Raw genomic sequence first — 5,245 nt, 5'->3', positions numbered from 1 at the left:
GTGGTTGTGAGGAATGAATGGGTTAATATGGATGGATGTGATGTAATATATATGTGTATATATGTGATATATATATCTGCATATATATATATCTGTATATATGTATATATATTATATATGTGATATATATATATATGTATATATATATGTATCTGTATATATACATACCTGTCAATTTGGAGCACATTATAAGCTCTATGTGGGAATTAGTTATTGGTAGTATTACAACTATATGTATTAGTTATTAGTATATTTGTCATATCTTTTATTTAGATTATATGCATTTCAAATTATCTAATAGACTTAGGTTCTTTTTGTAACGTAATTGGTCATCTAATATACCATGTGAGAAACTACCCCAAAACTTACCAGTTTAAAACAACAAACACTTTTTATTTTGCGGGTCTTTTTTTCAAAGATTTTATTTATTCATTTATTTGACAGAGAGAGCACACACTCATGAGAAAGAGAGAAAGAGAGAGTGAGCACACAAGCAGGAGGAGCAGCAGGCAGAGGGAGAGGGAGAAGCTGACTCCCTGCCGAGCAGAGAGCCCAATGTGGGGCTTGATCCCAGGACTCTGGGATCATGACCTGATCCGAAGGCAGAAGCTTTACTGACTGAGCCACGCAGGAGCCCCTGTCTCACAGTTTCTGTGAGTGAGGAATCTGGGGATGGCTCAGAGTCTCCCAGGAGTATACGACTGAGGCTTCCCCCAGGGCAGTAGTCATCTATCTGAAGGTTCCACGAGGGAAGGAGCCACGCCCAAGCTCACTCACGTGACTATGGGCAGCCACAGGTCTCTGCTAGATGGTGTCTGGAGACATCAGAGTCTCTCCGTAGGGAGCTCAAAACATGGCAGCTGGCTTCCCGCACAGCAGGGGCTCTGAAAGAGGGAGAGAACAAAACAGAATCTCGGGTTTAAACAACTTAATCTCAGAAGTGGTGACCCATCACTTCTGCTATTTTCTGCCTTTAGAAGTGCGTCAGTATGTCCAGTCTACACTCTAGAGGAAGGGATCCCACGAGGACATGAATAGGATGAGCTCATGGTCACAGGGCCCCATCTTAGAGGCTGTCTCCCACACACAGTAAGAAAGAGGAAAATGAGTGTTTGTGCAATGTGCCAACCTTACTGGATAACCCTTGTGGTTCTGAAAAACCATCATCTAACAGACTGAGCAGGAGAGCGGCACAGGTAAATTACGTCTATGGGAAACACTCGATGCTTGGCTTATCCATTTAATAAAAACTGGTCGATCCCCACTTTTATTGCAGACACTGTATGAAAAATGAAGGATACTAAGATTAAAAAAAAAAAGAAAAAACTTTAAACTGGATAGGATCTGGCCCAACTTTCTCACTGAACAGATACAGAATTTGAGGTCTAGAGCAGACAGACTAGTTGTCCCAAGTCCCACAGTAACACAAGCACTGCCAGCACTCAGACCCTCAATCCCTTTCTACTCTGATGGAAATAAGGGAGTTCCCTGCTGCGGCCTTCTGGGCAACCAATCCTCTCACTTCTGTGACTAGGAAGAAAGACCACAAAAAAGAACTGAAATCTATGGGACATGCGTTATCTTTAAATGCATATAGTTTTTTGTTTTTTTTTTAAGATTTTATTTATGTATTTGTCAAAGAGAGAGTGAGAGAGCACGAACACACAAACACAGAGAGCAGAGGGCAGAGGGAGAAGCAGGTTCTTCGTTGAGCAAGGAGCCTGAAGTGGGACTCGACCCCAGGACCCTGGGATCGTGACCTGAACTGAAGGCAGATGCTAAACAGACTGAGTCACTCAGACATCCCTAAATGCATGTAGTTTTATTAAAATCAGCCCCTCGTATTAGGACATTCTTTACATAAAGACAAACTATAATCCGTGAAGTTCCTACATGCCTAACAGATTTTTATGGGCTCCATTCTTCCGGTCCCCTGTTGTTCCTTGTGCAGACATTGCATTTAAGCTTCCACACACCACCTGACAAAGACAAAGACAAAGACTTAGACATCACCCGAGCCGCACAGAGAGAGAGCTAAGTACCCCTCTGCTGGGGATGGGACACTACTTGCCCCCGGACCATCCAAGCTATAGTTCTCGCCTTTTGCCTCCTGACAAAGGCTGATGTTTATTTGTCTGTTTGGCTTGCCTTCAACCAGAAAGCACTGCTTCCATGTGTCAGACTCAACAAGGCCACTTTCCCCTCTGGAAAAATAAAATAACCTCTGCCCTAGTCATGCCTGGGAATGGAATGCACTTTGAGAGGCAAATACAAGAATTTCATGTGATATAAATAGACTCCATCAATTCAAGGAGCGGGTGTGGAAACTGAAACATTGACAGGTAATTATCAAAGTACCTTAGAAAAGCAAGTTTCTGTGGACAATAGCCGCAATTTATTATTATTATTGTTGCTAGCCTCCCTGATGTTCTCCATTTATGATTCGAGTAATCTTGTCTCTTTTGATGAATGTACCTTTTGTTTTTCATTAGGGTGTCAATGCATTAGACAAAAGGCCTGCTGAGTACGACAAAACTCATGGTCACCTGACAGAGAAAACAGGACTTTATACCCGTGAGCCAAAACAACAATCGTCCCCGCAGGCTGAGAATGCATAGGTACAAAACCACGTGTCCGCGTGCGCATGCACGCGTCGACAGACTGGAGCGCGCACACAAGAACATTGCCCTTGACAGTCCTGGAGATGATGTTAAGAATTTTTTAGCCAGGTTCAAGTGCTCTATGGCAGATTTGCCAGCTCCAGACCACGCATAACTGAAACCAGCCCCTCTATGCCTCCGACACCTTTATATCTTATTTCGTTGTGATCTTGCTGAATCCCTAGACCAATCAGAAAGGAGTAAGAATCCCTCTCCTTCAAAAATCCTCAGGCCCCTTCCCTTAATTAGAGATCCTGAGCTATATGTGGTTGGCCGTTAAGCATTATTTACTCTGAGGCAGCTCCAAGGCTTCAAAGCACTACTTTTCAAACCCTTCCAGCTCCTAAGGGGTGGGAGAGTGGAGGAAGTAGTTCAGCGGTCAGTCGATAAGAGTTTGAGATACCAGCAAACCCGACCCGGTGCTGGGTGTTTAGGCTAGAATTTCAATAGGTTCTTAACTAGTCAGTCCACTGGGGTATGTGGACTTTTTTATCAGTCTAGTATTCTGGGCCAGTGACACAATCTTGGACAGTTGTCAAGAGCTAATAACCTTTTGCAATAATATCCTCGACGGGGAAGGGGAAATGGGGTTTTCCAGGGCTGAAGTCTGAATGATTGTAAAAAAAAAAAAAAAAAAAAAAATAGCAATTCAAAAAACACTTAGAATTAGAACAAAAGAGAAAGCAAACCAAACTCCCCCAACTCCCAACAGAAAAAATGTTAAGCCTACGTGTGCCACAAAGGAAAAAAAAAAGTTTTTCAAAGAAAAGCTCAGAATTTTCAATATATGCAGAACATTAATTTTAAGGTAATTAGAAAAAGCTGTTTTCTATTCATCAAAAATCAAAGGTATGTACATTCTGGATAAAGATTTGGCTACCAATTAATAAATTCATAAATACCCATGGAGTCTGAAACATGCCATCCATATTATGTGGTACTTTGAAACCTACTGGGTCCTAAGAGAAATCATAAAAGTGGGAAATCATTTTTAAAAGAACGTATTTTCTTTAAAGTTTATTTATCTATTTGACAGAGAGAGAGCGCGCAAGCTGGGGAAACAGAAGAGGGAGAAGCAGGCTCTTTGCCAAGCAGAATCCTGACATGGGACCCAATCCTAGGACCCTGAGATCATGACCTGAGCTGAAGGCAAATGCGTAACCGACTGAGCCACCCAGGCGCCCAAGAACTTATTTTTCCCCCGTGCAGCCTCCACTCCCATCCCTGTGTACTCACTCGAGAAAAATAATTTGAAACATAGAGTGAAACCAGAAATCGCATCCCCTGCAATATTCCAACATTGCTTCTGTTCTTTTGTTCATTCATTTACTGGCTATGCACTCACAAGGCTTCCCCTTTGGCTACCCACTGTAATAGAAAAAAAAAAAAAAAAAAAAGGAGTGAGTTACACAGTCCCTACTCAGAGGATCTCCCCTCTTAGTGAGAATGACACACACAGAAATAAACAATAATACTCTAAATACTGCATCAAGGCACAGCATTATTAAAGTCCAAAATGCTGAGTGTCTAAGACTAGGAGTTTAAAACTGTCTCTACAGAGGAGGCGACATTTAAGCTGAGTCTTAAAATACAAGTACGAGTTGGCTAGGTGGCAAGGGGGGAGCTTCACACATATTTCGGAGAGGATGAAGCATTTGCTTTGATGCAAGCAGAGTGTGCATGCGGATGGATGGAAGAAGCGGGAGGAGATGAGGAAAAGTAAGAGCCAGCCTTTAATTGACTCCTATGCCGTGCTGACATATTTGAACCTTATCCCACCTGCAACAGAAAGGTGCTAGAGATTCCTAATGAAAGATTTCCTTTATACTCAAATAATTCAGGTGGTATCACAGAGGATGAAGGAGGAGTTTTGGTTAGAATCAGTTTTTTACATGGCTTCTTAGAAAGTCCAACCAACACCAAGTCTAGTTTCTGCCCTAGCTGAATCCCGTGTGTTCTCACATCTCAAGCTGAATCCCATGTGTTACCACATCTCCCTTTTTTTCTTTGTAATTTTCATCGCACTCACCTTTATTTATCTTCCATTGATTCATTCAGTCAATCATTCCATCATTCAGCAAGTATTTGTCCAGCCCTTACTAGAATGCCAGACACTGTGTAGGGACCAGTGATGAGTCCCTAACAAGGACAGGGTCTGCAATCTGGCCAAACTTAGAGTCTAGTAGTGCTGACAGATTTATTTAAATAGAAGTAATTGAAATGATGTATAAGGAGCAAGATGAAGGGAAGCTATGGGGGTTTCCCTAAGGAAGTGGTGGTCAGCTTGTGACCTAAAGGATGAGTAAGACTTAACCAAAGTTCATGTGTTGGAAGGAGGATGGGGGAAAGGCAGAAATTACCGTGCAACTGGGAAATAACCAAAAGCAGGAGGAAGCATGGTACCTTGGAGGAAGTGAAAGGTGCCCTGCCTGCCTGGACAGTTGAACAAACTGGAGGGGTGGGCTGGAGTTAGAGCCTGCGGGGCTATGCTCACTATGTGTACCTACCCAGTAGGCTAGCCTGTGCTGTAGAAATAGAAACCTAATGTTTAGTGCCTTAACTGACAAAGATTTGTCTCTCTGTCA

The 5,245-nt window shown here is 42.5% G+C and overlaps 1 long non-coding RNA gene across 1 annotated transcript; it reads right to left on the bottom strand.

Moving 5' to 3' along the window:
* Positions 1–1,824: 1,824 nt before the first annotated feature.
* LOC132020520 (uncharacterized) lies at positions 1,825–4,837 on the bottom strand. The gene is made up of 3 exons (XR_009405010.1): positions 4,690–4,837; positions 3,897–4,028; positions 1,825–1,979 (listed from the first exon to the last, which is right to left on the bottom strand). It is a non-coding gene; the product is annotated as an uncharacterized LOC132020520 (long non-coding RNA).
* Positions 4,838–5,245: the final 408 nt, after the last annotated feature.

The sequence above is a fragment of the Mustela nigripes genome, chromosome 6 (assembly GCF_022355385.1).
Source record: "Mustela nigripes isolate SB6536 chromosome 6, MUSNIG.SB6536, whole genome shotgun sequence".
Taxonomy (NCBI): domain Eukaryota; kingdom Metazoa; phylum Chordata; class Mammalia; order Carnivora; family Mustelidae; genus Mustela; species Mustela nigripes.
Note: the sequence above shows the minus strand (reverse complement) of the source record. Positions and strands in the feature narration are given on the sequence as shown.